Below are 12,190 nucleotides of genomic sequence, written 5' to 3' on the forward strand. Positions count from 1 at the left end.
GGGCCCCACAGGACCTGATCTGACTGCTATCACTGCCCCTTGTCCGGTTGGGGGCAGGAATGACATCAGCAAGAGCAGACACAGCAGCCCAGTCACATACACACACACACACACCACACACACACACGCTGTGACAGGGACACAGTGCTGTCTGGCTCTTTCCAGAGTAGCGAGCCCCCTTCCCGAAGTGGGCGTTGTCACCCATCTGAAATGACCACTCCAGCAGCCCCAGGCGCCACAGCCCCGGGCCCCACACAGTGGACCTGACCTGACTGTTATCACTGCCCCTTGTCCGGTTGGGGACTGGAACGACATCAGCAAGAGCAGACACAGCAGCCCAGACACACACACACACCACACACACACACACACCAGCTTGCCACTACCATTTTGGCCCTTGGTAAGTACAAATTTTTAATCTTACCCATTGTTATTCTTACTGTTATCACCCTGACTCTGAAATGTTTCTGGAATTGTTGTGATTTACTCAAGAATTTAAATTTTCAGATTATAAGGAGCATTGAGAATCTTTTACCCCCAAAAATGAACTGAAGAAATGCCCACACACTTTTTCCTGGGTCTGCTCATGGACTCATTGAGGCCTCTGAATAAGGACCTTCGTTACTGAGCAAGAATGTAGAAACAACTTTCTTACCCAAATAACGTTAAACTTCAATATTTTTCTTTACCATTATAATGTAAAATTTCATGTTCTGCTTCAAATTTAGACTTAAGTTACTTCATCTGTGAGTTAAAAGGACAAGTCTTGAACTGTTGACTTTTTGTAATAAAAATTTGCTACTATTAATAATTTTTGTATTTGGAAATTCAGCCTAACTTTGATCAGATTGGATCAGACAACTTTTTAAAATGACTAACTTTATCTCTTTAATGCTTCAGTCTCACACTTCTTATCTTTGTCCTAAGCTGCAAATCAGACATGTTGTAAGGATCTTGTATAATTTCTTGGATTTCTTAATTAGAGAAATTTAATTTACTAATTAAAAATACCTAAATTGTTATTACAACATCCAGAAAAACATCTGCATAAAATGCATCTTACTCTTTTGGATATGTTAGTGCTACTTATTTGTTATTTTTATTTGACATTTTTTATTGGCATAGAATGTAAACACTATGGAGGGGGAGTATCAAACTTTTCATGTCTTTCTTCAAAACAAATTATTCTTTCAGAAACTGTTTGGACTGGGTCCACCTTGTCTTTCTCCTCTCAGGGGAATGGGAATGAAATTGTACCCAAATCAGTGACACAGCTAAAGGAAATTCGAAGGATTGGATTTGGAGATATTTTTAAAGAAGGTTCTGTGACACTTAGGACAAGAGCATCCATAGTGAAACAGAAGAGAAAAAATCGGAAAAGGTAATATCAATAAACTTTACGTAAATTAACTCCACCATCTCTCTCATTAAGCATTTTTAACATGTAAAAGTCACTTCGCAGCTTCTGCCACTCATTCCGTAGCACTGTGCGTCTTCCTTTCAGATGGTTGATGTCTAAACCTTTCTGTTGTAAGCAGCGGTAGCCTGAGGGTTGGTGTCATCACCAGGGAAGGCCATGCAGGGTGATGGTACAAACCAGCTCCAGAATTTCCTGACTAAGGGCTGACTGCAGCTTCTGCACCTTAGCTCTGTCTGTCTTCCTCTCAGAAGTTTGACCTCCAAGTCTTTCTGTTGCAGTTGATGTCAGCAAGGAGCAGTTTGCTGCTGCATTTGAAGCTCTGACGCTTCATGCTTCTGTTCTAGGTCACCACGGAGAGTTTCGGGTCTCATTGTCTGCTCTTAACATTGCCCGCGTGGCTCCCACCTCCTTCCTCTCAGCGTCAGGTGTCTCTTCCTCTTTTTCTGATCCTCCAGCAGCCCCTCTTCTGAGAAGGTAGAGCTGTGTCTGTGAAGGAAGCCACACAGCCGCCCACTTGCCCCAGGGAATGGCCATCACCGGGGATCATAGAACTGACCTGGTCGCTCTGCCCAAAGCGTCCAGCGCCACCAGACAACCTGGCCAACTGTCCAGGAATCACTATGTGGGCGGAGCTAAGGATCAGAGCGTGATGAGCTGTTGCTAGGCAACGCCTGGGGGGCGGGGCCTTTCAGGTGGAGGCACCTGGGGAGGAGGAGGCTTGACCTGGGCCTGAGTGTGGGGAAGCATGGGACTTGGTTGGCAAGGCTATAAGGAGGAATTTCTGACTGGTCGGAGGCCTCTAGGGGGACCTTGCCAAAGGGAGCAGACCCTGCCTTGACTTTTCCAAACTGAGCCCCCGGGTGTTTACTGGAATCTTTATGTTTAGTCTTTAGACATCTTGCTTAAAGGACACTGCAAACACGTGTGTCTTCTCAAAGATACTTAGCTTGCTGATAGTATCTAATAGGTAATTTTAGTTCAAGCTGTTGCTACAATAAAAGCCAGAGGAGGCAGGTGAACGGGACTGTTTGGTTTCTCTAGCCAGGCAATCCCTTAGCCCTCCCTTTCACAGAACTGTGTGTCAGAGTAATCATTCATCTATTATTCAGGGTCTGCTGGTCCCAGGAAGGCAACGAGATGCAGCAGAAACCTCAAAAACAAAGAGTAACTGCGCAGTAAGTCATTGGAGCCCGCTGGGGATTTCAAGTTCAAGAGGATTGTTTCTCAGCTAAGGTTTCACAGTGGGACAACAATCGTCCACAGAACAGCAATATATCACAGTGCTTAAGCGGTTATTAGAGGCAGATGGCGCCTTTGTTACAGAGGAACTACTAAAAAGCCTGTTACAGACTGTTATAATTTATAACCCTTGGTTTCCTGATGCTGGAATGCTAGACCTTAATCTCTGGGAAAAGTGGGCAGGGATTTAAAGAGAAATCAGGCCCAGGGAAAAGGAGTGCCCTTGTCATCATTAACTATGTGGGCTCTTGTTCGAGCTGCACTATACCCACTTCATATTGAGGATCAAAAGCCTACAGAATGCCAGGGGGACTTACCACCCCCCTCCTCCTGAAGTAGAGCCTGTAATACCTAAAACCCTGCCACTGGAGGAAATAGTTCCCAATCCTCCACCTCCGGTGTGGGAGAGTCCACCAACTAGATCCTTGATTATGGAATTCTGTGTCAAGCAAGCCATGTTAGAAGGAGAGCTTTTGTTTTTATTCATTTTTAAAAATCTCCTTCTGATAACTTTTTTCTTTGTAAATAAAAATTTTAAGTTATTTAAAGATATTAAATCAAATTTTATAACTACTGCTAGAGGAATATTTTCTTTTCAAAATTTTTTACTTATTGATTTGAGAGAGAGAGAAAGGAAGATAAAGAGAGAGAGATTTATTGTTCCACTTATTTATGCATAATTGGTTGCTTCTTGTATGTGCCCTGACCAGAGATCCAACCTGCAACCTTGGTATATCGGGACGATGCTCTAATCAACTGAGATACCCAGCCAGGGCTATAAGGAATATTTTTTATTAGGGGGACATAATTATCTGTTTAGATCTTAAAAAAAATTTTTTTCTTGTAAAAATAGTGGAATCCAGTTATTTCCTATATAGAAATAACATTTTCATCATTCTTCATGTTGCATTTTAGGAGACTGGAGAAGCTGGATGGTGGAAGGGTGAAATTAATGGTAAAGAAGGAGTATTTCCAGATAATTTTGCTGTTCAGGTAAATGAACTGAATAAGGACTTTTCTAGTAAGCTTTAATTTTTCAATGATGAGAAAGTTTAAAGAACCCTTTGCCAATCTTTATTTTAAAACAGGGTTTTTAGCCCGACTGGTATGCTCAGTGGTTGAGCATCAACATAGGAACCAGAAGGTCAAGGTCCCATTCTTGGTCAGGGCACATGCCCAGGCTGCAGGCCAGTAGGGGGCGTGTGGGAGGCAGATGATTCTCTCTCATCATTGATGTTTCTATGTCCCTCTCCCTTCCTCTCTGAAATCAATAAAAATGCATTTTAAAAACAAACAAAAACAAAGGGTTTTACATTGTTACTGCATAATTTCAGATTCCTATCTTCAGGTAATTTACTTGAATTATAGTAAAACCAAACACTATTTCAGTTCTGTGTTTTTTTCCCGGTTTACATTGGAAAGTGACCTTTAATTCATTACTTTATTACAATTAAAAGGAAAAAAAGCTGGTCATACTAGCTAGACAAATTAGGCTTGCTTGGAATAAATTATATTTTATTTAATTTTGCTGAAAATATCTTACCGTTATTCTGTCAGTGCAATTTTGGGAGCGTAAGAAGCGACTTTTGCCTCCTTATTGGATTTGATATACCTATTTCACTACTTACGGTTTATAAAGTGAGGCATGGAACTGATTGATTTTTTTTAAATATATAGAAGGAATGAGAGTTAGAGAGCAGACGCACAGCAAGGCAGTCTACCACGTTTGATTTAGGCAATGCCGAACTCTCGGATCTCCTCAGTCTCGCATTTAGTTAAGTCAGTTACCAGAGGTTACTCGGTGGAGGCTCACACTGTCTGAGGCCCTTCCTTAGCGGGATTTGATTCACTATTGATTCAGCCTCCAGTGTGCTTTATTGTAATACTGTTTTTGATTGAACACATTCTTTTTTTCTTTTATTAGGTGTTTATACAATATTGATTATCAATTATTTTTAATGTAGAAAATCCAAATGCACATACTTAGAAATGTCTCAAGCTTTTAACACATTAAATAAGGTCTTAAAAACAAGGGAATGCTTATATAAATCTAAGAGAATTTGAGCAAATTGAGGAAACACAGATGTTCACCTTTAATCTTTTCTTTGAGAGTCCTGAAATGTCAAGAATGAAAGCTACATATATTTACTAGCTGCTCATTTTAAAAAACAAAAAGTATCTTTCTTTTTTCTTGCTTCCTCTCCCCACCCGCCACCCACCTCCACTGTTAAACACCAGTTTATTTTAACTGTATTTAATATAGGTGTTGAACTGTTTTCACCATTATTATTTTACTAGAAACCAAAAAAACCACCCCCCCTACCCTACCACCCCCTCTCCCCCTGCTAAGGGTCCAGGTATGTAAGAACACCATTATTCAGTTTGCTGTTTTCATATCTGTAAGTTCAAAAATGGTAAAATAGGGTCTTAGCTAAACCATGTATTTTATTACCCCAGAAACAAATATATGTGCTACATAAAAATTTTAGATATATTTAAAAATTGTGTTTACATGCATTAATATCTGTCATTACTTTTAAAAATATAAACTGTATAAAGTAGGGATCTTAAAAATAGTATGTATACTTTAGTTCTATATAATTTTGAGATAAGAAAATTGACTAAGTTTAAATCTGCTGACAAAACTTAATATATTGACCTGACAAATTATTCTAATTTTTCAGATGAAAAATTTGTTAATGTGTTAAACAAAAACTGATTAGTTTATGTACTCCTTTTTGAGAGAGTGTGCTAGGATTAAACACATAAGAATATTTTATTTTATTAAACAGTTGAATTAAACAAATCTATAAGAGTTTTCCTGGGTAATTGTTTTATAATCTATAAATTCCAATCTCCAATTCTGTTTTTTTTTTGTTTTGTTTTGTTTTTACAAATGCAGTACAATCCTTTTTTCTTGAAAGTTTTGCTTTTAGGGGACATATACAATACTTTCACCAATAAAGATTTAATGTAAAAAAAAAGAAAGTTTTGCTTTGCTCTTTTTAGAATAATGGATATCTTCCTTTATTAAGCTTTGTATTTGCACCCAACCCAGAGCCAGGAGAGCACAATCTAAAAGTAATGGTTATAGAGGATGGTGTTGAATGCTTTTTAGCTACTTGTTAAATGGGGCTTTAAAAATTAAATAAAAGAGCATTTTAAGCATTGAAAGATGCCCTCTGCTGAGCTGAATTTGTGCTACTTCTTTCACCAAATTTTTGACTCTAGAAAATTCCTTTTCATTTTGTTTAATATGTTCCTTTAGCTCAAAGTTCCCTTTTTGGATATTTAAATTATATTTTTGTGGCAGGTTTAACTGATCTACTAAATCTTGTGTTTTATCCTCAAGCTTCTGCTTGGTTAAACACAAATCATTAACAGCCTATTCACTTATCTTTCTGCATGCCTGACTCTTCAGCGTTTTATATTTTATCATCTTAAAGTTGATGAACTGTCTTTTTTTCGTCATCAGAGCTTGTTTTAGTTCAGAAATGATGCTGTCTTCTACCTTGTGCTGTGCAGTTAGCTGACCTTTTATCAAAATGGGGTGAGTTGCAGGTTCTTGTTTCTGTTGGGTCAACTCTACTAACTCAGTTACTCTCTGATTGAGTTTGTGGTTCTTGGCCTCTAAGTCACATCTTAAATGACTTAATTCTGATCTGAATTCATGTCTCTTGCTGTTGTACTTTCAGTTCCTTCATGCTCCTTGTTCAATTTTAAAAGAGATAGTTGAAGTTCTCCCTTTTCTCAACTTAATATATTTTCATTTTGTAAATCTTGAACTCATTCTTTAAGTTTCAGGTTGTCATCAATAAGATTGTTGCCCTGGGTTAAGCCACTTCATCTTATTATTTCATTTTCAGCATCAGACAGCGCTTGCTGCACTCTGAGCACTTCCTCCACGAGAAAACAGGCTCAGAAAGGCAAGCAATTGGCCAAGGCCCCTAAGCTAGTACAGGATAGAGCTACGCCCAGACAAAGGGCTTCTGAAGCCTGTGTTTTGATCATATGCTATTCCTACACCGATAATGTATAGGAAAGAAGAAATCTGAATTGGGGTATTTTTCTGGTCTTAGTTCTTTCATTCTTTGTAATACTTTATAATATCTCTATCAATTTTTTTTTCCATTGGTAAGGAAGTTAGATTAAATAATTTACAAAATCATTATTTTTGGAATTATTTAAACAATGATCTGTTTAGATTTCTCTGTGTGACATGGTTATACATAAGTGAAGATTTTTACGGAATGTTCTTTCTTTCTTAGTGTACATCTATTTGCAAACAAATGATTTTCCTAGACTTTCAGCCGAGGTGTGATAAACTAAAACCCTACTTGGCTTCCATAAAGAAAATGACCACTAGATGGCAGTCAAATACAGCTCAGCTTCCTTTCTGTGCCGGGTAAACCACAACACAAGAAGCTGCAAATAAAATCACAGAGAGCTCCTATCCATGAGATCACCCAGAAAAAAGACATAACCGCTGCACGCTCCTAACTTCCATGTGATCGAGTGGAAGACCTGAGGCCTTGGAATCGGACTGATTTGGCTTTGAACACTTCTCTCTAAATATCAGTAGCTGTGTGAACTTGGCAAGTCACTCAAACCTTGTGACCTTTTCCATAAGAGATCTAAAAAAAAGTAGTGCTACAGTTTAAAGCCTTTCCCTCTTATTGTATACTCAGAGGAGAGAGAAAGAAGGCCCGGGAGCTTCATGCTTGCTTTTCCCCTGGGAGAGCAATCATGTCACAACAGCAGCCACCAAACCAACTTGCCTTGTTTGTCATTCCTGTTGCAGGTGGGTGCCATGAAGGCTCCTTTGACCCAGGTGGCTGGGTCCTCCCCGCTCCCCACCCATGTGACTTGTCATTGCCTGCCCTTGGCTCTGGGAGCTGCTCCTCCTTCTGTTTTGTCCTGCAATAGGTTCCTATATCCACCAGGCCAAAGAGAACAAAGTCCCCCCATGGCCATTTGTGCGCAAAGGTCATTACTTTTGGAATTCTTAAAGAGATTGCGGTGGAACGTGCCTCATTTTGCCACTTCTGTCTTTCCCCCAAGGGCCTAGTATGATTCACACAGAGCTGACCTCTGACATGACAGCCCCGAGTAGGTAACTGGTGGAGAGTCCACAGGACCATGACTACACCTGAAAAGGCAAATCCATTTTCAGCCGATATCTTAAGCAGACAATGACTTTTCTCTCCGAAATGGGTGAACATGTCCATCTCATGGTGATGACATGACTACAGGGTCACAGAAGCAGAGAACAGTACTACCCCAGAAAGGTTAGGGTCCTCTGAATGACTTCACACATGGGCCAGGTGATGTGGGATGACAGAGTGAGACAGCATCACACAGCTTTCCACTCACCAACAACATCACAGCCAGCCCTCTGCAGGGCACCCTGGGGAGAAGAAAGTCCTCCTGTGGGTAGCAGTTGATAAAGATCAGGGCTCACAGTCATTTTGAGCATGTGACAAAACTGATAATTATGATTCCTAATAGTGATAAAGGTCCCAGTGAAGGAGACAAACAACAGGGGACACAGAAAAGTATTCAGATATAAAAGGGACCATTTTCTTAATCTCATGAAAATTATGACCTGCCCCATGGGGAGAGAGAAGGAAATGAGAATGAAATTAAATAATGTATATTCACTTTAATACATTGCATATGTTAATGTATGTGTAGTGCAAAATATTTTATGCCTATTGACTTTATCTTGATTTAAATCCCTTGTTCCCACTGATGGCAGGAAAAAAGACAAAATTAGTCATCAAAGGCAATAATATCACCTGGTATAAATTGTCGTATATATTAAGTAACTATTAAAACCAAGTTCTTCTAAGGCTGTATCTCCCCACCTGGGGGCCTTTGTTCTTAGTGTGCGGCTGCGGTAGGAAATCAGAGGCATCATCCTGGCAGCAGAGAAAGGTGAGACCTTGGGTCTAAAGGTGAGAGAGACCTCGGTCTGTATGTGCCCCTGAAGCCTTCTTTGGCCCCTAGGGCAGTACCCTCACTGATCAGCTCCGGGCCTCCTGTCCTGCATCTACTGAGGTGTCGCTGGTCCTGACTTGTTGTTTATGGTATCACACTCAGAATGCACTTGGTTCCCCAAAACCTCTCCTAAAGGGTCTCTGAATGCAGTGCTCCCTCACCCCACCCCAATTCTTCCAACAGCTCCTGAAGTTTCCCCTAACAAAGGCATCCAGAGATGTGTGGGCCAGGTTATACCCAGCCAGGAGAAGAGAGATCTTTATCAATCACCAATTCCATTTCATTCTTTCCTTGGCGTGAGCAACATGCTGGCTCCTCTTGAGTTCATTCCAGAAATGCTCCATTTCCCTGCACAAGATGTCCTGGGAAGTGGAGCATTAGCCCCTGGTTCTTGGTTCGCCTCAAGCATCGCTGTGTATCTGTGACCCCCTTGTTTTCCTCCCCAGTTGAGTATTCACCTGAGAAGATACTTGCCTCTCATCTCTTGCCCTGACCTTGCTCTTGCTCTCTCGTTCAGGCCCCTCCTGTCCCAGAGCCAGAAGGGCTCTGCATTTGTTTGCTTTTGCTGCTGTGATCACCACAACATGTGGCATGAAACATCAGAAAAGTCTTATCTCACCTGCTGGACATCAGAATCCGACCTGGGTCTCACTGAGCTAAGTCCAGGAACTGGCAAGGGTGAGTTCCGTCTGGAAGTGCCAGGAAAGAATTTGTGTCTTGCATTTTCCGGTTTCTAGAGGCTCCCTTTCTCTGTCCTCAAAGCAGCAATAGTGGGTTGAGTCCTTGTCACATTGCGTCCCTCCACCTTTTTGTGCAGCCACTTCATTCTCTGACTCTGACTCTTCCCTCCTTCTTTCTTTCAAGAATCCTTTGTAATCTTCATAATCCCCGGAAGTGAAAAGAAAAGAGAACAGAACAGAACAAAGGCTCTTTACCTCTTGTTTCCTATGCAGCCAATACCTGGGCTGGCTGCACACAACATTTCTGGAGATCTGTAGTAGCCCCCAGGAGAACCCCAAGACTCTGGTGCCCCGCATGGGAAGTGCTAGGCCAGTAGAGACTTTCATAGTATTGCCACTTTTGAAATTGTGTTGGCTACATGGCATTACCACCACTGCAGTTGTGAGTAAAGGTTTGGCACACTGCAGACAGAGAGGTGGCAGGGCCGGCCAGGGACCCGGGGAGTCTCCCCCCGCACCTGAGCAGTGGGGATGCTGTGCTGGGCGGCCTCTAGGGAAACACTGGCTTCACCGTGGTCCTTTGTCTCCCTCAGGTGCAGCTGTGTCTTCCTAAGCACGTAGATTTCCTCCTACCCCTTTCCTCCCTGCGGAGTCCTGAGAGCTGGCAGGGCTTCCTGTTGGCTCTGTGGTTCCTAGAGAGCTCATGGCAGCCCCCTGGGTGGAGCTGCAGGCTGCAGTGTTTGGTGGCACCTTCCTGCTGTGGCTCCCCAGCCCTCCCAGCAAACGTGTGAGCCTCTACTTCCCTGGATTAAAAACCCTTCGAATGTGGAATGCAAAGAGCTGCCTCTCCTTTCTGAACTGCATCCTGACTGATGAAGAAGGCTTTTGTTCTGTTTTGTACTTTTTCATTGTGAAAACTTGGAAAATATCAGCGTGTAAAGTTTTCCAACAAGCCCAGGAACCAGAGGAGAGATTACTACTACAGACATTTTCATTTGCTTTTTAAACTTTTGTCTGTGTTGTGCGTATATATTAGCTATTTCATGACTTGACATTTTATTGCCCCCCCCCACACACACACAAAGTTAAATAATCCTGAAAACATGAATTTACATGCTGTATGATATTCCATTGCAGGTTATACTGTATCTAACCAATTTCATTATTGTTTGATTGATGGCTGGACATTTATATGGATTTCAGGTTTTTACTTATTATAGACAACACTGCAATAAACATTCTTTTTTGTGAATATTTGGATACATCTCATTCCCTTAAGATAAATACCTAGAAGTGGCTGAGTTAACAGTATGAACATACTTAATGCTTTTGATGCATGTGGCCAAGGTTGTCTACAGTAGACCTATCACACAAAATAAACAGTAGTTGTACCAATTTATAACCCCCCCCCAAAAAAAAAACAAAAAAAAACAAAAACACAACTCTTAACAAGGCTTGTATCAGTCTGCATGGACTGGAGTGCACAGCCCCTACATCCCAGGTTACTCTGAACATCTGGTTTACCCTGAATGAAAAATTCTATGGTAACTCGAGCTCTAAATGACATCAATACAGAGCCATGGTTAGACAGGGAGAAGGTGAGATAAAAGGCCACTTAAATAAGCTAATTCCCTGCTCTGCTCAAAACTCTTTCTGGCCCTGATGCATTGTCTCTGATTAAGCTTTTCTATCTCACCTTGACTTTTGCTCCCAGTGGTATTCATTCTTTATCATGAAACATTGAGCTCCTACCTCACTGGTCTTCTTGCCTCATCTTAGGACCGATTGTATTCACGAGCTGCTACATAGCACTTTGATGCCTGCTGTTTAAAGCACATCCCAGTGTGATCTGTACCTCCTTTTCCATTTTCTTTCTCTGTTACACTCATCCCCTCCAAGGCACACACACTCTGAGCATGTTCTACCTATGAGCCCACCAACTCCTGTGAAGGCAGCAGAGCAGGAGGACCTAGAGGCTTTTGCCGGCAACCAAGACAGAAAAGTAGCATCCACACTGAATCTGTGTAGTGGGAGGTGCCTCTGGAAGTGAAATATAATTGTAGAGGTCAGTGAATATTAAACATCACAAAAAATAAGCAGAAAGGACCAGTCCCTGAAAAAAGACTTCCATCCTCTGAAACTTGCTAAGACTGTCAAGGTGTAGGTCTAACATACTTGGCTTTGCTTGATCAATAGATTTTTCTAGTGTGTTTTGGGCAGTTGATATGTCAAAAGTGAAGTGTTGCTCTTATGTATGAAACAAAAATGTTATTTTATTTTGTCAGAAATGATTCCACTGTATCCTATCAAAATGCCCTTACATTTTGAATATTGGATTAAATGTCAAGATTTCCTAGATAGAAGAAAGAGGGTAAACCAAGGCCCAGAGGTGGGAAAGAGCTTAGTATGTTTCTGGAGCTGAAAGGAGGCACTTACATCTGCATCTAAGTGGACAGAGGATGAGAGGCCCAAGGCGAGGCTGGAGAGGCAGGCAGGTCCCCAGTCATCTGGGCCTTTTAGGCCAGGTGAGGCACACAGACCTTATTCTAAGGGCAAAGACAATAGGTTTTATTCTGGGGAATTACATGATTAAATATGTGTTTGAGCTTTCTGAAAAACAGATTGGAAGAGGGGGCAAGCGGAAACACAGGGAAACAATAAGAAAGTGTTTGTGTTAGTGCAGGCAAGAGAAGATGATGACCCAGATAGGATGGAAGTAGAAATAAATGGGCTGATTTGAGATATATTTGGGGAAGAAATCCTAGGACTTGCTGACATGTGAATGTGGAGCTGAAAAGAGAAATGCGGCCTGGAGATCTAAGCCTTGGATGTAGATGAGCTGCTCTAGGGA

This window comes from Myotis davidii, unplaced genomic scaffold, assembly GCF_000327345.1.
Source record: "Myotis davidii unplaced genomic scaffold, ASM32734v1 scaffold240, whole genome shotgun sequence".
Lineage (NCBI taxonomy): Eukaryota > Metazoa > Chordata > Mammalia > Chiroptera > Vespertilionidae > Myotis > Myotis davidii.